This window comes from Rattus norvegicus, chromosome 8 (genome assembly GCF_036323735.1).
Source record: "Rattus norvegicus strain BN/NHsdMcwi chromosome 8, GRCr8, whole genome shotgun sequence".
In the NCBI taxonomy this organism is placed as follows: Eukaryota; Metazoa; Chordata; class Mammalia; order Rodentia; family Muridae; genus Rattus; species Rattus norvegicus.
In genome coordinates this window covers 115,632,376-115,655,510 of record NC_086026.1, presented here as the reverse complement: position 1 = coordinate 115,655,510, position 23,135 = coordinate 115,632,376, and the positions used below count along the sequence as shown (strand labels likewise).

Here is a 23,135-nt window from a genome sequence, read left to right as displayed (position 1 = left end):
ACATAATTTTTTTTTTTTGAGACAGGTTTCTCTGTAGCCCTGGCTGTCCTGGAACTTGATTTGTAGACTAGGCTGGTCTCAAGCTCTCAGAAATTTGCTTGCCTCTGCCTCCCGAGGGCTGGGATCAAATGTCACCACCTACTGTAAAAAAAGTATTTAAAGTGAGGAGATAAGGAACTTATGCAGGTGTCCAAAGGATAGCAAATGGGTCTTGGGGAGACGCTCTAACACCGAGCAGGGTAAGAGGTGATCCAAGGGGACACTGGATTATGTCAAAGGTGGGGACACTGGGTTATGGTAAAGGTTTTTTTTTTTTTTAAGATTTATTTATTTTTATCTTATGAGTATGAATGTTTTGCCTGCAGGGATGCCTGTGAACCATGTGTGTGCCTGGAGCCTGCTAAGGCCAGCTGAAGGTGTCAGATCCCCTCAATTGGAGTTGGAGACCGTTGGGAGCTACCATGTGGGTGCTGGAAACTGAACCCAGGTTCTCTGCAAGGGCAGCAAGTTAGCTTAACTCCTGAGGTATTTCTCCGGCTCCTTTTGCTTGTTTGTTGAAAGCTTGACTCATGTTTTCTGTCTTTCCAGTGAACTGGGGTCACCAAGATGCATGAAGTCTTTATTTCATTCTGGATTGAATTAGCTGAGCTTTTCTAGGAATCATGTCTTTTAAGAAGACCCCAGTGATCTCTCCCTTTGCTGACTTTTCTTTCTTTTCTTCTTTTTTGAGTCAGGATCTCCCGGTGTAGCGCAGACTGGCCTTGAGCCTTTGATCCTCCCGTTGGCGCCTTCTGAGTGCTGGGACTGCAGGCTCTGCGGCTTGGTCTCTCACATCTCTTGGCCACTTGCTAGACTGGAGTCTCTGAAACCTGAGCTTCAACCACTTCTCTCAGGTATTGCCACAGTGATGAAAACCTGAGAAACACAAAGTCTGTCTGTCAACTTAGGGACAGTTTTGAAGAAGTTGGGGGTCATACTCAGGAATGCCATCCATCTCCTTTGAGATACGGTCTTTGGAGTTCACCAGGTAGGCCTCTACCCTCGTGTTCTGCCTGTCTGTAGTTCCCCAGAGCTGAGATTACAAGCCCGTGCCACCATGCCCCGTGTTTTTATGTGAGCTCTAGGGACTGAAGTAAGGTCTTCTTGGGCAATGAAGGTCTTATCACTTTAGTCATGGCACCCATTCCTGGAGGAACTCATATCTACTTACCCTAGGGGAAAAGGAACTTGTAAGTCTATTGTAGGTTAGACCATGGCCCAGGAGAAAAGTTTGAAACTGTGTCTTCTGGCCAGCTGACACTCCAGTGGCTACAGAAATCAATTGCTCTGGTTTTTCTCAGAGACCTTGTTGACTAGAGTCAGATAATAGGTGGTGTCAGTCTTTTTTTTTTTTTTTTTTTTAAAGATTTATTTATTTATTATATGAGTACACTGTAGCTGTCTTCAGACACACCAGAAGAGGGCATCAGATCCCTTTACAGATGGTTGTGAGCCACCATGTGGTTGCTGGGATTTGAACTCAGGACCTCTGGAAGAGCAGTCAGTGCTCTTAACCACTGAGCCATCTCTCCAGCCCGGTGGTGTCAGTCTTGACTGAAATTCAAATTCAATTAGAATGTTCTAACTGTGATTACCTGAGAGGCTCTGAGGGAAAAATGTAGATTGGGTGCTTCCAGTCCAAAGGATCCTCTGGGAGCCCTCTTCAGTCCTGACCTATAGGTACTTCCTTGACCAAATTAGAGTCACCATCTGGTGCAGGAGTTTGGTAAGACCCAATCTACTGTTTTAACCTTCTTCTCTTTTTAACTCTCTTTACCAAGACATAGCTTCATAATTTCCTTTATATGCCTCCCCCTCCTCCTTATTGGAGTTCCCTTCTGTCTTATTTTCTTCCTTAAATCTACATTTTATAAATTTCTGAATTTAGGCTAAATTACTTTTTCCTCCATAAATACATTTACGCTTTCCTTCTAATTTTCTTCCTAAAACGTAGCTTAATTTCTTTTTGTATTCTGGGCATATAGAATCACACTTGCAAATTGGTTTTTCATATACCAGCAGCTTATGAATAGATCAATATATATATTGTTTTCCTAAGTGTATTTGAAATTAATTTAACACTTGATCTAGCAGCTTTTTAAAAGAATTATTTATTTTATGTATATGAGTACACTGTTGCTGTCTTCAGACACATCAGAAAGAGGGTATTAGATTCCATTACAGAGGGTTATGAGCCACCATGTGGTTGCTGGGAATTGAACTCAGGACCTCTAGAAGATCAGCTGGTGCTCTTAACTGCTGAGCCATTTCTCCAGCCCCTAGTCTAGTAGTTTTTTAATTACTTGGAAATAACTTGGATTAAAAAAAGATTTACTTATTTTTATTTTGTATGTGTATGAGTGCTTTGCCTGCATGTATGTATGTGAACTCTGTGTGTGCCTGGTGCCTGTGGAGGCTGGTAGAGGACATTAGATCTCAGAAACTAGAACCACTATGTGAATGCTGGGAATCGAACCCAAGTTCTGTGCAAAAGTACGAAGTGCTTTTAACTCTCCTGACCATCTCTCCAGTTGCTCAGATAAATCTATCTATCCACCTGTCTGTCTGTCTGTCTGTCCGTCCATTTACTTGTCTGTCTATTTATCTATTTCAGACAGGGTCTTGTTGTATATCCCAGTCTGAAACATTCTTTTCTGTCAGGCAGCTCATTAAGATGAAAAGTGAACAACTTACTCAAACTAGTTTCAGGAAGTCCCTGAAACTGACCAGATTTAGTAGGTCCCTCCTTCCCCAGTAATATATAAATAGAAAAGATGGCTGAGAATCACTCTCAGAGGACTCAGGCAGTAAAGACTCTGAAATAAGCCTGGCTGCCTGGAAGAAGCAGAGACCAGCTGAGCTGCCTAGAAGTTTAGATCATTGGAGCCACCTGGAAAGGACACTCTCCAACCTGCCTGCAGGCTGTGTAGTGTGCTACGACTTCTTTCCAGGTGGGTTTTGGTGATGCTCTCTTTGAATCTGCTCCTGTGAGTAACTCCCCAAAAACTCGGTTTGGTTTGCTGAGTTGAACTTCAGTGGTATCCATAGTGTTGGTCTGTCCTGGGCTCTCTATTTGAGGTGCAACACACACAGAGACACACACATAGACATACACACACACAGACATACACACACACACAGACATACACACAGACACAGACACACAGACACACACACACACACACACACACACACACACACACACACACACACACCAAGAAATAATCCAGGTAAAAGTGTTTACTAACAGCCCTGTAGACATTATCATCTCTATTTTACTAGCAAATTTAAATTAACTTACTTGTGGCTAAATGACATCCAAATCAATCGGACAGGTTTAATTTTTGTGACTAGTTTGTAAAATGACAGTTGAATCTGAATTCTGTTTAAGGTTGTTGACCAACACTTTTTAGGCAGGGTAATTGACTTACCAGCTTGAGTAGATTTTTGGGGTTATGTGTGCTCAGGTTCGTGTTACAGTGATATAGCAATTGTGTCGGGGACAGAGGTCAGAGGTCAGAGGTCAGAGGATCATTCACAGCTGTCAGTTTTCTCTTCCATGTCATGGGTCCTGGAGATTGAACTCAGGCCATCAGGCTTGGCAGACAGCACCTTTACCTGTGAGTCATCTCAATGGCCAAGCAGCTTGATTTGTTTTATATAAAGAATTACTTTTATGTTTACAGGTGTGTTTCCCTGCACATATGTCTGTGTACTGCCTGTGAGCCTGGTGCCTTGGAGAAATGCAAGTGCACGTGGGTGCACGTTCGTGTGGAAGTCCAAAGGTTACATCAGGTGTCTTCTATATTTACTGAAGTAGTCTCTCTCAACGAACCCAGAGCTTACCGATTCTGACTAGTCTAGCGAGCCAGCTTCTCCTGGGTTCCTGTCCTTTGTCTCCCGTGCCTAAGCATCAGGGTTACAGGTAGCCACCACACCTACCCAGCTTTTACATGGGTTCTGAGGATCCAAACTTGGGTCCTTACACTTGGGCAGAAAGTGCTTTATCCACTGAGCCATTTCCCCAGACCATGTGTTTGGCTTCGTTTTGGTTTTGAAGACAGACTTCAAACTCACTATATACTCAGGCTGACCTCCAATTGGTAAGCTTCCTGCCTTCATCTCTGAAGCGACAGAGTTACAGGAGTGCACCACCACACCCAGACAAGAGCTGAGAGTTTACTGACGAGACAACCGGGGCTGAGAGACAATATTGAGTAAAATCTAGTTCAGCTTTAATGGAGGTGCCTAGGGTGGGGATGGGGCACAACGATTTTCCCTTGCATTTTTTAATATTTATGTTTTACTGTTTAATTACATGCGTGTTTGTGTACGTGGCTCTGTACATATGAGAGCGGGTATCCAAGGGAGCCAGAAGATGACATCAGGTCTCCTGCTGCTGGAATAGCAGGCAGGTGAAAGGTTGTGGGCCCTGACCTCAGTGCAGACCAACTGAGCCACCCCTCCAGCCCTCTCTTGTAGTTTTTTAATATGATTGAGCTCACGGGGACATTTTATAGCCTTTTTATAATGAACCTACTTTTGTTTCTGTGAGCCAAATGTGATATTTTTGTTTGATTTGCTGGATTTAAAAAAACATTTAAAGCCTTTTCAGTTTTTATTTTTTTTAAACTAAATGAATTTAGACCAAGAATTTAGACATCCTGAACCACATAGTAAGACCCTGTCTCAAAAGAAAACAAAGGAGGTTTGTGTGACTGGGTAGTGTGTCTGACGAGGTGGCTAGAGTCAGATGTTCGTCATTTGGCCATAGACCTGCACCTGTGAGAAACACCCGGCACTGAAATGACCCATCTCCTCTGTAAACTGCCCGACGTCAGCCTCTCCATAAGATAGACTAAAAAAGTAAATAAATAAACTTTAGATAAGGGTCTTCCACCTTGTTAAATAGCTTTTCACATAAAGTCACCTTGTGCCGGGAAAGATGGCCCAAAGGTAAAGAACACACACTGCTCCGGCAGGACCTGGGTTCAGTGTTCAACACCCACATCAGGTGGCTTACAACTGGCTCTAACTCTGGATCCAGAGAATCTGACACCCTCTTCTGGCCTCCAGGAGCAACTACACACATGTGGTATACTTAAATTCATGTAGGCACACACACACACAAATTAAAATTATAAATATTTAAGAAAATAATAAAGTTAGACTTGTGTCAAAACTTTGTCTCTTAAGTAGAAAGCTGGACTTCGGTCTGTGGACGACGTTTGCTGCCTGAGGTGAGTCCTGTGATCTCTAACATACTTTGTTCTACTTGTTTCCAAGGACTTCTCTTGCCCTCCTCATCATAGCATAGGGTACTCAGTTGTCACCTCCCTATACACACACACACACACACACACTGATGACTTGGGGGAACACACATGTTCCTGCCCTGAGTAAAAACACCATAACATGCACATCAGAAACTTCTTTCTCTGCCATTCAAGCCTTCTGACATCTGAAAGTGGTGACATCAAGCCCAGAAACAGTTGTTGGACTTTGTGCCCGGTATTGAAACTGTGGTGGGGTAGCTTTGAGCTTACGTTTGTGTGCATAAATCAAAGATGGAAGGCTCAGCATCTGTCTGACCAATTGTCCCCTCAGGCGCCCAGGAAATATATCCTGGATTAGTGACTCACCTCTCTCTCAGAAAGAAATGAGTGCTGTCAGGCTTGGCAGTGGCCAAGCAGCTTGATTTGTTTTATATAGAGAATTATTTTTATATGTACAGGTATTTCCCTGCACATACGTCTGGGTACTGCCTGTGAGCCTGCTGCCTTGGAGGCCAGAAGAGGGCTTCGGATCCCCTGAGACTAGAGTTAAGTATGGTTGTGGGCTTCCCCGCGGGTGCTGGGGACTGAGCCCTCTTGGCATCTGAGCCGCCCCTTACCCCCAAGCAGCTCATTTCTAAAGGACCTCTTTTACTCACCTCTCCTCAAACCCACAATCCTCCTGCTTCTGCTCTTTTGCAAAACTTAAGAACAAGGGTCATCCACCACTTTGCTGCGTATTTCTGTCCCTGAACTCTATAATTTTTTTTTTTTTTTTGACGTTACACAATGGCTATGCTGGAGGGGACAGCTGTCCCACATGCCTCCTGCACGACAATGATAAGGACAGTGAAGGAAAACCTGCTTCACATTATTCTGGAAGACAAGGGTCAGGTGAGTTTGAGTAGGGAGAAGGGCACTGGATTTGCTCTCAGCGCTGGCTTCATTTCTGGTGTTGCCAGACAAATACCCATCTAGTCTCTGGGATGCCGCTCATGAAAGGGAACTCCCATAATTGAGGAAACCCAGCTACTAGGCTTGGCAGAGAGACAACCGGGGGTCCTTAGGTGTCATCCCCCAGCTCCTTCTACCTTTTGTTTGAGACAGGCTGTCTAGTTGTCCTGGGCCTTGGCCAGCTAGGCTTGCCGGCTAGCCAATGAGCTCCCAGGATGCACCTGTCTCCGCCTCTCATCTCACCATGATGTCACTGTGTGGGGCAGGCACAGGCACACACTGCCACGCCCAGCTTTTTAATGTTGGTTCTGGGGCTAGAACTTTGGTCCTTATAATTGCAAGACAAGCGCTTTCCTGACTGAGCCATCTTCCCAGTCCTCAAGTTTGTGTCATAGTATTTCTGGGACAGGTTTCAGCTCTGCTTCTTGCCCGACTCCTCAGATGTGCCTGCTGTTTGCCTTTCCCAAGATGCCCTAACCCCTTCCAGCTCCAGCATTTTCACCTGTAGAAGGGGGAACGATAATAGCCATTGCCCTCTGTCTTAGTCAGGGTTCCATTGCTGTGAAGGGACACCATGGCCAAGGCAATTCTTTTTTATTTTTTATTTTTTTTTGGTTCTTTTTTTCGGAGCTGGGGACCAAACCCAGGGCCTTGCGCGGCCAAGGCAATTCTTATAAGGGAACATATTTAATTGGGGCTGGCTTACAGTTTCAGAGGTTCAGCCCATTGTCATCATGGCGGGAAGCATGGTAGAATGCAGGCAGACATGGTATGGTGCTGGAGTTCTGTTCTGTGTTCCATACTGGGTGGTGCTTGAACATATATGTGACCTCAAAGCCTGCCTCTACAGTGACACACTTCCTCCAATACCTCCTAATAGTGCCACTCCCCATGGGCCAAGCACTCAAACACAGGAGACTATGTGGGCCATATCTATTCAAACCACCACACCTTCTAGTGTGAGGATGAGATGACATTATATAAACGTTTTGGCATACTGAAAAAGTCTTGCTAACCAGTCCCTGGCTTACAGTGGATAGTGACAGAGAGAGACCCTGTCCTTTTCTGGTCTGGGCCATCCAGTTACAGAGCCTTAGCCTAGCCTAGGTCTAACACTGCTGTTGACTTCTTATACCCAGCTTAGCTGTGCGGCCAGCCATAGAGGGAGAGGTTCTTGGGAAGAAGAGGTGACATTCTTGGGATGGCAGAGCTGTGATGAGATATAGGATCACTTTGGTGGTTTCTAGATTCTGGTTTCCAGTGGATTCTCTGCAGCATCCACTCCCAGAGACAGCAGCCGGAGCAGGCCCAGCCACTTGCTCTGTTCCTCAGGCCTCTCAACTTGAGGGTCCCATGGGTAGCTGAGAAGAGTGTAGATAGGTTCACGCTGACTGAAGTGTCTGTCCACGGGATCTCTGGGACAAGGCAGTAGACCCTGGCATGCATGTCTGGTATCTCTGTTGTTATGGGTTCTTCCGGAACTGATGTGAGAATTGCCTGGGAAGACTGGGGGGATGCTACCCACGCCTCCTAAGGTCTTAGAGACAGACCAAAGGATGATTGCACAAAGCCAGTAAGTTTATTATTTATTTATTTAATTTATTTATTATATATAAGTACACTGTAGCTGTCTTCAGATACACCAGAAGAGGGCATCAGATCTCATTACAGATGGTTATGAGCCACCATGTGGTTGCTGGGAATTGAACTCAGGACCTCTGGAAGAACAGTCAGTGCTCTTAACTGCTGAGCCATCTCTCCATCCCCCAGCTAGTAAGTTTATTAGGCTTACTTACAGAGCACCTATGAGGAGTTACTGACAGGAATATGGGTGACATCTAGACACACTGGAAAGTTCACCCAGCATGGATGATGGCTTCCCCGTATTTGCATACATGGAGTTTCCTCAGTTAACCTTTCCCAGTTTCTATAACTACTCTAGCACCTCCTGAGACAGGGAGGGATGTGTGTTTGGGGCAGTACTATATGTACACATATGGCTCAGAGAAGCAGCTGGGGTCTCCGGTGAGGGTCTGGTGACTTCCCCATCCCCTCCTCTAAGGGACTATCAGCAGCCAGTAGGCCTGCTTCTGATGGTCATTCGCATGGGGGAGGAGGTAGCTGCATTGATGAAGATGCTGGTTGCTGTGCTCCGAGGACCACATTCCACAGCATGGGCCTGGGTTCCTTGCAGGATGATAGCCTTTATAGATCATCGTTCAAGATGCCCAGAGTCCTTCCTTCCACAACCCTGGATGGGTGCTTAGCCCAGGACAGGAGGCTCGCAGGACCTCCTGGATCCCCTCGAAGCACAGAAGATGCAGTTCAGGAAAGAACAAAGGTGAGCTGGGTGCCATGGCACAGGCCTTTTAATCCCAGAGGCAGAGGCAGGCAGATCCCTGTGTTGTTTGAGCCCAGCCTGGTTTATGAGCCAGTTCGGGGACAGCCAGGGCCGTTACACAGAGAAACCATGCCTCAAAAAACAAACGAAAAAATGAACAAAGGGTGTTCCAACCTCATTTCAACAGCTACCCTGTCCCCTTCCCGATAGCATCCTACCCATCCTATCCCAGAAGCTCTCATCTGCTGGGCTGTGGCTTCCCCCCTACTTCAGCTCAGGGGTTCTCTCACACAAGTCAGGGCCATCTCAAGGGGCTTTTAAGGGCTCAGATGATGCTGATCTTTCTTTACTACTCCCAGTGATTCAGACCTAGAGCAGGGAGAAAGCAGCCATTCTCTTCCCCTGGGTCCCAGCAGAATCATGCCAGGGTGAGCACTTCAGAGCGGGAAGGTAGAAGGAGGCCTCACTTGTTCTCTCCCCAGTTGAGAGATCTTGTTTTTCACACATTGAGCGGGGCTGGGTTATGATGGGAGACAGCACCACAGGCCTCTTTACCCTCTCATCAAGTTCTTGTTTCCTCCCATTGCAAGTGCAAGGGAGAAACAACTGTCAACTTTGTGGGTAAAGTTTGGGGGCTTGAGCCCTGAGGACCTGGGCTCCGACCTGGGCTCCGACCTGGGCTCCCAATAATTCTGGCCTTTGTCATTTGCTCATTGTGGGTATGATTCAGACTGGGGCCCAGCTTTGCTTCGTGCCTCAGTTTCTCCAGTTGTAGCGTGAGTTAAAATGCTTGCTTGGCCCATGCTCATTTGTTTCTCGGAGCCGCAGTGCACCAAGGGAATGGGGTGATCCGTCGCTCCATTCACAGATGGGGAAAGGAGGCTGAGAGGTGGGTTCAGGAGAGCCTGGGCCTGGGGTCATTCCCAGGCCGGAAGCTTCAGCTCTGAGAATGTGGCCAAGCAGCTTGAGAAGAGGCTCCAGGGGGCCACTGGGCAGCAGAACGCAGCCTTTTTACATCTCTAATTTTCTTTAGTCTACCCTCCAGTCCCACATTGCCTGGGGTTCACAACTCCACCCCAGCTGAGGCTGGTCCCTTCCCCCAACTTCCCAATTATGGTTGTTCACAAAAGCTGAACCATGACCAGACAAAGGGACAGGGATGAAAGTGTTGGTTGTCATGGCAACCTGGTAGGGTTGCTGGGACCCAGAGGAGGGGCCTGGCTGTGTGCCTGAGCCCATGCATCCTGAGGACCTCTGAGCATGAGCCAGGGTGGCCCAGGGGCTCACAGGAATTCCCCTTCTGCCCCGAGCCCACCAGAGCTGGCTATACAATGACAACTTCACCCCCACCCTCCATGGGCAGCACCTGCTCCCTGGGTCTCCCCTGGTGGCCCTATTATCCCGCACCTGCTGCTTCCCCACCTGCCCCCTATTCTTAGCCCCCTCTCCATAGCATACCCTGTTCATCACCAGGCCCAGCTGCCTGCTCTGACAGCCAGCCAGGAAGGGGTGTAGGACCAGGAGAGGTAGCATGGAGGGCCCTAGGACAGAGGATCCGGAGGCCAGTCTAGCTCTGTATGACTAGTAGTGTGTATGCTTACATTAGACTTCATTTCAGGGCCTCAGTCTCCCCACCTGTGAAGTGGGAGCAGCAATCCCTGACCTCAAGTTTCTACAAAAATCTTACTGCTTGGAAGATCTTAGGCCATCATGTCCCAAGATCTGAGTTCCAGTGGACAGCCAGGTTAGGGAGAGAAGAGGGAGGTGATGTGTCTTAGGCGGTATTCTCTTCAGATCATGCCGGGACACTTCTCTAATTACTGAAGAGTCCTTGGTGGGCTATTTACACAGAGTAAGGTGTGGACCCAGCCTAGGTGCCTGGAACAGGTGACTGGATAAGGAAAATGTGGTGTTTATACCATGGAGGTTTATCCACCCACAAGAAGCAGTGCCATTTGTAGGGAAAACAAATGGAGCTGGAAAGCCTTGTGTTACATCAAAGAAGTCAGATGCAGAAAGAAAAAAGCCACGATGTATCCCATATATAAAACTCGAGAGTAGAAAGGGGATTTATGTGGGGAGGAAGGTGTCTAAGGGGGAGGGACAAGAGAGGATGATGGGAGGGATGAAGGACATATCACGTGTTTTCAGCTATAAAACCTAGATTTTTAGGAGTGCATGCGAAAAAAGATCTCACATGAAATCAAAACTACTTACAGGAAAGAAGGGGACCATGAAGACAAGGAGGGGGACAAGGGAGGGTGACACAACCTTCATGTGCACGAAGATGTTAAAGGTCTATTTTAAATGCTGAAGGAAAAAAATCAAAAGGACTAAAACAATCCCTATAGTTCAAAACAAAACAAAACAAAAAACAAAAAGAATCACTACTTCTGGGGCTGGAGGTGGTGTTTCTAAAAAGGGTCCTGAGGAACTGGAACCACAGTGATGTGTCACAGAGAAATGACATTAGCCAAATGCTCTGATTGATGTTAAGATTAGGTGGAAAATGTGATATTAGCTGATATTTATGTTTGGTTGTGATGGGCATAACAGAGTGAAACATATCTAATGCTGTATTTTCTTGGTACGGAGAATTCACTAGACGGGATGGAACTAAGTGGCCTACTGGAATGAGATGTGATGCTGTGTAGGTGCTGATGGGCATGGAGAAGGTAACTGCTGGATGCAGAGGTAGTAATGATGGAGGAAATAATGATGATGATGGTGGGCAACTCCCTGGAGACATGAACAAGCACCTGGATGGGGTAGTGAAGACAGATCATAGACACAGTTCCATCTAAGTCCAGCTTAGTGAACCAGAAAGTTTATTGTTATTACTTATAAGGAGCATGAGTGACTCAAAGTATCTGCATGGCTGAAAGGTCTACTCCAGGCAGCTGTGGATGGAGACTCACAGAGGCTGCATTCCCGGAGCTCTCAACATGTAAAACTTCAGGGTGGGGACCTTATGAATCCTGTAGGTTTTAGGAACTTCCTATGCCCTATAAGTTTTGTTTACTTCTTGAACCTTGTGAACCTGGCTCCTCTCTCCAGGAAGCAGTGTTCAGTGGTTTCAAAATAGGAACATGGACTAGTCATCTTAAGAGTGACGGAGGAGGTAGCTGTGATGATACTGAGGCTGATAGGAGTGCTGAAGGTAAGGACCAAGGTGGGAGCGTTAGTGGTGAATATGGGAGTGGAGGGTGTGGAGGTGATAGTGGTAGTGATGGTAGTGCTTGTGATGATGGTATTGGTTATGGTGTTCTTGTGGTGGTAGTGATGGAGATGGTTATGGCAAAAATAGTGAAGGTATTAATGTTGATCTTGGTGCTGGTAGCAATGGTAACAATGGTAGGTATGGATGGTGGTGATGGTGGTAAATATGAAGCTGGAGATGATGGCCCAGTTTTAAAACAAAATTTTAAAAATGGGGCATTATCACTGTTTTAGTCAGGATTCTGTAGAAACAGAATTGATAAAATGAATCTATCTATGTATGTATGTATCTATGTTTCTATATATGTGTATGTATGTATGTATGTATGTATCTATCTATCTATCTATCTATCTATCTATCTATCTATTAAAAGGGAATTACTAGAATGGGCTTACAGATTGTGTTCCAGCTAGTCAAACAATGGTTGTTTTTTTTGTTTTTTGTTCTTTTTTTTTTTTCGGAGCTGGGGACCGAACCCAGGGCCTTGCGCTTCCTAGGCAAGTGCTCTACCACTGAGCTAAATCCCCAACCCCAAACAATGGTTGTTTAACAAGTAAAGTTCAAGAGTCCAGTAGTTGTTCAGTCCCTGAAGCTAGTCTTCAGTATATGCAAGAATCCTGAAGAAGTAGGCTTGAATGCAAGTGAAGGAATGGACTTGTTAGGGAGAGTGAGAACAAGAACTCTCACAAAGAGAGTGCTCTCTTGCAAAGAGAACAAGCGTCCTTTCCCCATGCCCTTTATATCATCTGCCAGCAGAAGGTGTGGTTCAGATTAAAGGCGGATCTTTCCACTTTGAAAGATCCTGCTTAAAAGTAGGCCTTTCCGCTTCAAATAATTTAGTTAAGGAAAAAAAAAAAATCCCTCACAGGGGTACCCAGCCACTTGGATTTTAGTCAATTCCAGAACTAGTCAAGTTGACAATGAAGAATGTTCACCATACTCCCGAAACTTTGAGGGCTGGGGAGGTAGGTTTGTAGTTTTGTTGGAAGAATGTTTACCTAGCACGTGTGAAATCCTGGGTTCCATCTCCAGCACTGAACAAACTGGGCATGGCGGAACACTGCTGTAATCTCAGCCCTGGAGAGATGGAGCCCGGAGGATTAGGAGTTCAAGGCCATTCTTGACTACATAGACAGGCAGTTGAAGGCCAGTCGGGGCTACCTGAGACCTGTCTCAAAAAAACGAGACAAGAAACAAACCTCAAGCCACTGGGTTTCCTGATGTCCTTAGTTGCACTTGACACTGCCTTGTTGTTAAATTCTGCTGCCCCAAGAACGTCCTCTGGCTTTGCTTTGCACCCAGTGTGGGCTTGTGGTGGCCTCTAGGTGGCACTAGTGGACTTTACACTGCTTTGTGGCTACTCACCTGTGCAGCTGATTTGGCCGCAGTGACATTCTTTATGAAAAGTGTGAGCAGAATTTACCAACTCTTAATAGATGGAACTCTAAAACAGCACTTGGGGAGCTATGCTGAAACAAATGGTGTCTTCTTTATTTCCCACTTCCTCTTTCTATAAATTGTTCTCCGATGAGTTCTTTCTAAAAACAACCTATAGTTGTCAGCCTCTGCAGACAGGGCAGGCTTGGGTTATTGTCTGCGATGCAAGCAGGTAGAGAAGGCTTTTTTCTTGTTTGTTTGTTTTTTGAACACAGGGTCTTGGTATAGAATTCAGGTTGGCCTTGAACTCTTAACTACAGACTACCAAGTTCTGGGATGGCAGGTAAGGGCCATTTCCCCAGCTGTGAAGACTTGCTTGACGCATACACCAAGGCCCACCTGTAGGAGAAACCTTTTAGATGGTGGCATTGAAGATTCCTGAGTTCTTCCCAGATCCACAGTACTAGATTTGCTTCAGAGGCTATATTTTGCACACATACCAGGGGATTAAAACATATTTATTTTTTATTAATGCATATATGTATGCTTGTATGTGTTTATGAATATCACATGCATGCATGTGATCGAGGAAGTCAGATGAGAGTGTTGGATCCCCTGGACCTGGAGTAACAGGCAGTTGTGAGGTGCTGATGTGTGTGCCGGGAAAGGAACCTGGGTCCTCTGCAAAAGCAGTAAGTGCTGTTCATCACAGCCATCTTTCCAGCCTCAGACACCAGTTATTTATTTATTTTTTAATGTAGTCTTACTAAGGAATCTAAACATTGACTCTAGGTGCCGTCCTTCTGAAAGGCTACCATATCCACACTTTGCCCTTAGCTGTCTCTCTTACGAAACTGCTTCCAGAGTCCTCTGAATAGAGCTGTGCATTTCACCATTGACAACGTTGGCACTTGGGAACCTAGGTCCTCTGGAAGAGCAGCAGTTCTTTTAACCTGTGAGCCATCTCTCCATTCGAATGCCTCCTCTTCTCTTCAACATCTGTTTTAAAAATCAACAACTAGTCAGAGTTGATTGACTGTTTGTCCATCTGATTTTCTCTTCCCCTCATCCCCATCTGTAGCTTGTTCCACTTCCAGATCCAGGGACTAGAAAGATGTTTCAGTCAGTAAAGTTCCAATGTCAAAAAGCACGAGGATGTGTTAGATACCCAGGATGCATGTAAAAAGCCAGGGGTGGCCATGTGTGCCTGTAACTTCAGCTCTGTGGGAAGGCGACGATGAGGATCACTAGGATTTGATGATAATCCCAGCTCCAGGCTCAGGAAGAGACCCTGTTTCAAAGGACTAAAGATAGGACTGGATAGTGGGTATCATCCTCTAGCCTTTGCCTGCACAAGGACACACATGGACAAAGGCTCCCTGCACATACAATGGTTGGATTAGTCTGTGAGGAAGGGTTATCCTCTTAGGAGTAATCCTGCTTAGCCCAGGACTCCACCAACACTGGCATTCTTTTACATACTCTTATGAAAAAATGTTAAACTAGTTTTGCAATTACTTGTGGTGATTTGCAAGAGATGTCTCCCATAGTTCAGGCATTTGAATACTTAATCTGTGGTTAGTGGCACTGCTTTGGGAGGCTTGGGATGTGTGGCCTTGCTGGAGGGTGGGTGGAGCTTTGAGAGCTTAAACACTTGCAGCAAGCATTTGGAGTTTGATCTCTCTGTTTCCTGCTTGCAGTTTGGGATGTGAGCTCTCAGCTGTTCCTGCCGTCATGCCTGCTGCTTGCTCCTGTGAGATTCCCCACTGTAATGGGCATGGATTCCTACCCTGCTCCAATGTAAATCCTTCCTTCTGTACATTTTCTTGACCGTGATATTTTATCACAGTAAGAAAGGGACTAACACACTTATTATCTTAGGTTTCCGCAAGATTCCCGTGTGCCCTCCTTCCTATGAAGAGCAAAAGTAAGACACTTTAGGAAAGCTTCAGCCTTTCCCATCTTGCAGGATGGCAGCCGAAAAAGCCAAGAAGCCTTACACAAAGGAGAACTCTTTTTTTTTTTTTCTTCTTTTTTTTTTTTGGAGCTGGGGACTGAACCCAGGGCCTTGTGCTTGCTAGGCAAGTGCTCTACCACTGAGCTAAATCCCCAACCCCAAAGGAGAACTCTTGATCTGCTCTGTATCCCAGAAATGCCTTGTACAAAAAAGGAAATACTCAGCCGCAAAATCCAAGGTCCTGTCTACTCTCACAAGCCAGTTGGTGGCAGCAAGGCTGGTGGTACTCGGGTAGTTAAGCCTAGGTATTACCCTACTGAAGACCTGTCTCAAAGCTGCTGAGCTGTGGCAAAAAGGCCTTCAGTCAGCAGGTGAGAAGGCTGCCTGTCAGCATCACTCCTGGGACTGTCCTGATCATACTCACCGGCCACCACAGGAGCAAGAGAGTGGCCTTCCTGAAGCAACTGGGTGGCGGCTTGCTACTTGTGACTGACCTCTTGCCCTCAACCGAGTTCATCTGCGCAGAACACACCAGAAGTTTGTCATCATCACCTCTACAAAAGTTGATATCAGCAAGGTTAAAATCCCCAAACACCTAACAGATGTGTCCTTCTAGAAGAAGCAGCTGCACAAACCCAGGCGTCAGGGTAGTGAGATTGTTCCCCCTGGAGGAGAAGGAGGAATATGAGATTACAGAGCCCTGCAAGGCTGATCAGAAAACTGTAGACTTGCAGATTTTGCTAAAGATGAAAGCTATTGCTCAGCTCCAGGGCTACCTGTGATCTTGGTTCTCTCTGACAAACAGAATGTATGCTCACAAGCTGTCGGTCTAAATTGCTAACAACCTAATCAGACAGCTTCATATGTTAAAAAGCAAAGCAAAAGGGGTTGGGGATTTAGCTCAGTTGTAGAGCGCTTGCCTAGGAAGCGCAAGGCCCTGGGTTCGGCCCCCAGCTCCGAAAAAAAGAAAAAAAAAAAAGCAAAACAAAACAAAACCCCCCAGGAGGATATTTTGACTTTTGTCATAGTTACTAGAATTTACATTAAAGTAACAAAGTAACATTTCTTTTTTTAAATTTATTTATTTTTATGAGTGTACTGTATCTGTCATCAGACACAGCAGAAAGGGTATCAGACCCCATTACAGATGGTTGTGAGCCACCACATGGTTGCTGGGATTTGAACTCAGGACCTCTGGAAGAGCAGTCAGTGCTCTTAACCACTGAGCCATCTCTCCAGTCCCCCAGTAACATTTCTTATATTTGTAAGCCTAGCCATTAGTCCTAAAGTAACATTTCTATAGAGTAACCAGTTAGGAAACAGATATTTTGACTTGGAACCTGAATCAATCATAGCTGTTTATCAAATCAACATTGGGACTGGAGTGCAGTTAACAGCAGTGCTATTCTAGAGGACCATGGTTTGATTCACACAGAGGCTCACAACCGTCTGTAACTCCAGTCCCAGGGGATCTGATCTCATCTCTGTAGGTTGTAGGCATGGTAATGGTGTGCAGACATACACGCAGACAGAACAATATATTGAAGCCACAGCTTAGAGAAAGCATTGGAGAAACCAGAGCTGTTAAACACACAGACCTGTGTTTTTCAAGGGAAGGAAATGACACCTTTTCAACCGGAGGACGAGTGGATGCTAAGATCTGGGAATCTTTCGCTGTTCTAGGGAGCCAGCTGTTCTCTTGAATCCCCCCCCCCCCCCAAATCCTGAGCACTGTTAAGGCCCTAATCTTGAGCTTTATCTCTTAGTGAATAGAACCCTTCCTTATGAAAGAGGTCCCATGTACTCTGCACCCCACATCAGAATCTATCCTTGGGATTATAAATCCCTTCTCCCTAGGTCTTTACCCCTAGCACTGTTTATCAGTCAATAGAACTCATTGTGAAGATTGGGGGTGTTTTGCTAGAGAGGTTTATTTTGCATGGGAGTCTCAATGTAGCCATCCCTGAAGCTTGGTTGTGATAGTTGTCACGTGGAGGCTTTACCCCCAGGGTTTTACTGTACTTAGTGGTGCAAGGAAAATAAACTGTGATGTCAGACTCTGAAGTTTTGACCCAGTACCTGCTAAAGTGGTGCTGACCCACGGTACACTCTTCACCTCTCCAGGATTGTTTCCCTGCTAGCCATGACACTTGCAGGAACCCCAAACCCAAACACACAAAGTCAATAGAACTTAAAAACAAATAACAATATCAACATAGAAAAATCAACAGCTTTGCTGGACTTAGCGGTACACACTTTTAGTCTCGTTACTCAAGAAGCAGAGGCAGGCGGGTCTCTGAGTTTGAAGCCAGCATTGTCTATAGAGTTCTAGGCCAGTTAGGGCTACATAGTAAGACTTTGTCTCTAAACCAAAGAAACAAACAAACTCATAGCATAGTACCTTTTCCATACACAAATTTTGTGGAGAAAAAGACTGGGGAAAAACATCTCATTTGCAGTAGCTTCAAATACAATTAAAATACGTAGAATAAACCTAACCGAGACAGTGAAGAAAGTCTACAAGGAAAATCTTTTTTTTTTTCTTTTCTTTTTCTTTTTTTTTTTTTCCGGAGCTGGGGACCCAACCCAGAGCCTTGTGCTTGCTAGGCAAGCGCTCTACCACTGAGCTAAATCCCCAACCTCTTACAAGGAAAATCTTAAAGGAAGAAACTGAAGACACTGGGAGACTGGGAGACTATGTTCATGGCTTGGTAGGTTTAATGTTGTGAAAACAGGTCTAGGACCTAAAGTGAGCTATAGATTCATTGTAATCTCCAACAAAGTCACAATGACCTTCGCAGAATCAGAGAAATTTTATATGGAAGCTCAAAAGACCCCAAACAACCGAGGTGATCCTAAACTAAAGAACAATGTTGGAGTTGTTATAATAACCCATCTCACACGCTCCAGAGCAAAAGTGTGGCAAGCAGCATGGTGGGGCATGTGGCATGTTAGATAGTGTTTTGCCAACTCGACACAAGCTAGGGTCATTTGGAAAGGGGGAACCTTAACTGAGAGAAAGCTGCTACCACATCGGCATGTAGGGAAGCCCTGTGGGGATTTCCATGATTATTGATTGCTATGGGAGACCCGGCCCATTGTGTATGGTACCACCCCTGGGCCGGTGCTCCCTGGACAGTATAAGAAAGCAGGCTGAGTAAACCATGAGGAGCAAGTCAGGAAGCTGCATTCCTCCATGGCTTCTGCCTCCGGGAAATAATTTCAGGAATTGAATAGGATGGCAGGATATTAAAAAGCTTCTGTCCTGCACGGGAAACCATCAGCACAGTGAACAACAAATCGGGGTGAGGATGTAAGAAAAGAGCACCTCTTACATTGCTGCTGGTGGGAGTGTGGATTGGAACAGCCACTGTGGAAATCAGTTTGCAGGTTCCTAGAAAGAAGGGCTTGGGGGAAGATGGTAAGAGCCAGGGGGGCTAGAAGTTGGCCTAGAAATGTCAGAGAAACTATGCCCATGAACTCCTAACAACATGGCTGCCTAAACTTGAGCTGAACAGTTGAGACTTATAATAGGTATGCTGACACGAAACGAGCTTCAGCCCTAGCACTACAGACAACTAAGGAATTTGGAGAGCAGGAGAAATGTTCTTCCCCGGGGAAGAGCACACCAACTGGTTACTGAATACCAAATGGTCAACCCTGAAAATATTCATGCAAGTAACCTTGTAGGCTTTAATGTTTTCTCACCCCTAACTTTAATAATGGTTCTTGTTAGCATTTTGTCTAGGCTCTGTCCCACAGTTACCTGGCAACAGCCAGGTGTGCCTGACTCACTATAAAAGGGACTGCTTGCCCCCTCTTCTCTCTCTTGCCTTCTTGCTTATGCTCTGTCTTCTTCCTCCTGTTCCCCTCTCTCTCCATTCCTCTCCCCACTCTCTTTCCACGTGCTCATGCCTGGCCTCTACTCTTCTCTCTCTCTCTCTCTCCCTTTTCTGTCTCTACTCCCTCAACTCCCCTCCTCATGCCCTGAATGAACTCTATTCTATACTCTGATCAATTGATTGATCGTGTGCCCGGTCCCTCACGGGAAAGGGATGTCTCAGCGTGGACCTGTGGAGGCACCCCCTTCCCCCACACCTGACTGTACATCCACCAAACATTCTATCTTTTTGTTTTGTTTTTTTTTTTCTTTTTTTCAGAGCTGGGGACCGAACCCAGGGCCTTGCGGTTGCTAGGCAAGCGCTCTACCACTGAGCTAAATCCCCAACCCCACATTCTATCTTTTTATAAAACACAACAGTTCTTAAACGCTTTAACCTCCCTTCTACCCCATCACCCACCAGAGGTAGTAGAAAAGAAAGGTTATTAGGACACAGGGGAAGTGGACCTGTATAGAAATTGTTCTTTGGAGCAAATCCAATCTGCTTTGTCAGGAAATCAGCAGTTCAGTTCACAGGTCAGCAGCAGTAGCTTGATTCACTCGCAAACACTTCACAGATATACCAGCAGTCCGGTTCGGTAGTGTCAGGATAGCAGAAGTGGTGGCACGATCTGGCAGAAACAGCCAGGCCTTAGCCCAGATCGGCATGAGTCAACGGGAAGAATTAGAACAAGCAGGGACGCCAGGAGAAGTTCTTGGCTCTGCCTCTCTCAATGAAGCTGAGATCAGCCAAGACGTGAGACCAAGAAGCGTTGCAAAGCTAACTCCACAAGCAAGCCAAGCGAAGCCAAGCCCCTCTCACAGTCTGTTGAGTCCTATTTATACTCCCTCCAAACATCACGTGTCCTCCATGGGTCTTGCTTCAGCATGTGAGTCTGTGTTAGCAGGATTCCGTGTGAATCTGTATCGGCTGACATCACTCTGCCGATCCACCTGAGTGCACAGAAGCCACCAGCACACCACCAGAAGATTTTGGGTGTATTTTTCTCTATGGAATCCTGACAAATGGAGCTCAACTAAGTCGAACCAATACATGCATGTCATTAGCGAAGAACCCCTCATCACCTACCCTTCATGTGCTTGCTTTAGCGGAACATCCTTTCACCTGAGTCTGCTTCAGTGAGACATTCTTGACATGTCTGCCCCAGCAAAACACCACCCAACACAACTGACTTTCCAACGAACCCTTAAGTTTCACTTTAGGACATTGGGGATGGAGCAGGTTGTAGGAATATACTTAGGAATAGATCTGCAATTAAAGAAAAAGAGGCCATGAATTTGAGAGAGCACACGGCCGATCCACGAGAGGGGTTGGAGACAGGAAAAAGAAGAGGTAAAATGATGTGATCATATTTTAATTTCAAAAATGCAAGAGAGTATTAAAAGTAAAAGAGTGCCACATTCTCTCAAAAGCCCACAACTAGAAGTGGAACTGCCTGTAGAATACCAATCTCAAGATGTATTTGAAGTGTTTAAGGCAGCACGCCACCGAGGTGCCTTTGTAGCCATGACGAGGAATCAGCCTGGAGGCGCACTAGGGAACGTATAAAGGGACTATGCTCTATATACCCCGTAGAATTTTATTTAGCTATAAATAAAGATGGAATTGTGACATTTGCCAGAAAATGAACAGAACCGGAGATTCTGTGTTAAGTGAAATAGAGCTGGGTCCAGGATATTTGTGTACAAATAGGTATCTATGTATGTATTTTTTTTTTCTTTTTCTTTTTTTCGGAGCTGGGGACTGAACCCAGGGCCTTGCACTTGCTAGGCAAGTGCTCTACCACTGAGCTAAATCCCCAACCCCGTCTATGTATGTATTTTATCTCTCTGTGTTGCCTGTCGATGTGTAGCTACGTGTCTGTCTACCTCATGAGAGGGGAGAAATAGGTCTAAGGGGACAAGAGAGGGTCATGGGATCCAGATGACTTGGAAGCAGAGGGAGGGACTATTTGGGGGAAACCCAGGGACAAATGAAAGAGAGAAGACATAGGGCAAGTGTGCTACGCCACCAGACAGAAGAACTGGTAAGACTGAGTGAGCTCAGACTCCGGGAATCTCAGAGACTCGAGATCGGCAGGAGCTCAGCCACTCCTTACCCATTTCTGTACCTGCTCTGGAACACGTAACCAGGACACCCCACTGTGAGGACCATGCAGTCATATGTTGTAATACCCAGAGTCCTTCCCCATGCAAATAGAGCATCGGTAACATCTTAAACTGAGCCGATAGGAAGCACCTACCTTTAAATCCCACCCACTCCTCGTGTTTATACAGCTCCCATCCACACGGAGTAAAGCTCACAAGTTATTTCATTGAGGACTGAGGGATGTTTGCAAGTGGCTGTCTTTACTGAGCTGTTACGCTTGGGGAAGGGCTCTGTCTCCTGAAGCATTCACCTCTGGATCTTAGGCTTGCCTGGCTGGCCAAGCTCACACCTCTGCCACTGGCACTGTCCCTGCTAGACCAGGGACCCCGGCTGCCTGCCCCTCACAGGCTACCCAAATTTCTTGCTCCTCTTCTGAGAGCTGTAAGACTCCCAGCGTTCCTGACTGGACTGGAGCCCCGTGTAACCTATCTGTCCCCAGCTCTGCGACACCCTCTGATTGGTGGAGGACAAATAAGTGAAGGACAAATAAGAACAAGGTGAACTGATGCTTATGTGTGAAAAGTCACCAGGAAACTCATCTCATTAACAAAACATTAGTGAAGAAGAATCTCCTATCTGCTTATCTAGTATTAACAGGTCAGCCCTGAAACTACATACACAGGAGCAACACTAAATGAACTCAGCAGGTTGTATTTACACACACACACACACACACACACACACACACACACACACACACACACACATACGCATTATATACATATACACATACATATATATTCAATAATAAAAAGAGACCATCAATTTACAGGGGCTTTAGAGGGCGGTGGGAGGTGTTGGAGGGAGGAAAAGGAAGTGAGGAATAATGTAATTATATTTAATTTAATTATCCCAGCTCAGGAGGCCAAAGCAGGTGGGTCTCTGTGAGTTCAAGGCCAGTTTGAGGTACATAGAAAAAAAAATCTATCTCAAAAACAAACCAGCTGGGCTTGGTCTTGGCCTCTTCCAGCCTTAGCCCTTCTAAGTTCTAGGATTACAGATGTGCGCCCCCACAGCTGGCCGTGAATCTTTGAAGTGACTTTATTGCAAATAAATGTGAGGTGACTTGTCTGCTTCCTCTGCTTCTTCTCACATCACGGAAGCCAGGCCAGCCGCCTCTGAGTCATTCACGCATGTCGGTTGGGCCTCATCTCAGATGCACCTAACCAGGCACTCACTCAGACTGGGCGCCAGCGATGTATTTAGAGCTCTCCATCGAGGTTGGATGGCAGATCCCTGTGTGTAGCTTCAGCACTCACAGCGCAGAGGCAGTGGGGTTAGGAGGGTCACTGTGGTTTGGCAAAGGACGTGCCTGAAGGCCTGTGTGTTGGAGATGGTGGAACCCTTAAAAGAACAGCCTAGTGGAAGGAAGCGTAGGCCCTTGGGGCATGCCTTTGAGTGCTGTACAATGGAATCCTCTGCTTCTCCTCTTCCTGATATTTGGCTTCCTGGTCACCTTAAAGTAAGCATCAGTGCTTCCTGACGCACTCCCACCACTGCTTGCCACAAGTCAAAACCCATGAGCCGACTCAACATTGACGGAAGCCCCTGAAATGGTGAACCTTTCCTTCTTAGAAGCTGTTCGCCTCAGGCATTTTGTTACAGTAATGACGAGCTGTCTGACCAACGATACCAAGTGACCTTCGTTTAGATTTGGGCCCAGAAGGAGAGGTAGACTTAAGAAGGGCCCAGGGACGCCGAGAGAATATAGTACGGGAGACAAGGCACTCAATAAAGCATGGGAGGGGAGAATAAATTTGTTTTAAGTGAGGCAGAGAAGAAAAACAAAATGGAGACCCAATGATGCATTACAGTTGTTAGCAAGGGCCTGGGCCATTTTGTAAAGCTCCTTTGTTTTGGTTAAATGGTTCTAATTCTCAAAACTACAATAATTTGTATTAACTAAAGTAACTTATTTTTCTAA

At 45.9% G+C, this 23,135-nt stretch overlaps 1 protein-coding gene and 1 pseudogene across 2 annotated transcripts in view; one reads left to right on the top strand and one right to left on the bottom strand.

Annotated features, from left to right (window-relative positions):
* Rpl6-ps10 (ribosomal protein L6, pseudogene 10) lies at positions 1-17,658 on the top strand (annotated as a pseudogene).
* The window catches only part of Rpl29 (ribosomal protein L29), an 893,235-nt gene that overhangs the window by 294,167 nt on the left and 575,933 nt on the right, over positions 1-23,135 (bottom strand). The gene's annotated exons all lie outside the window — the stretch shown is intronic.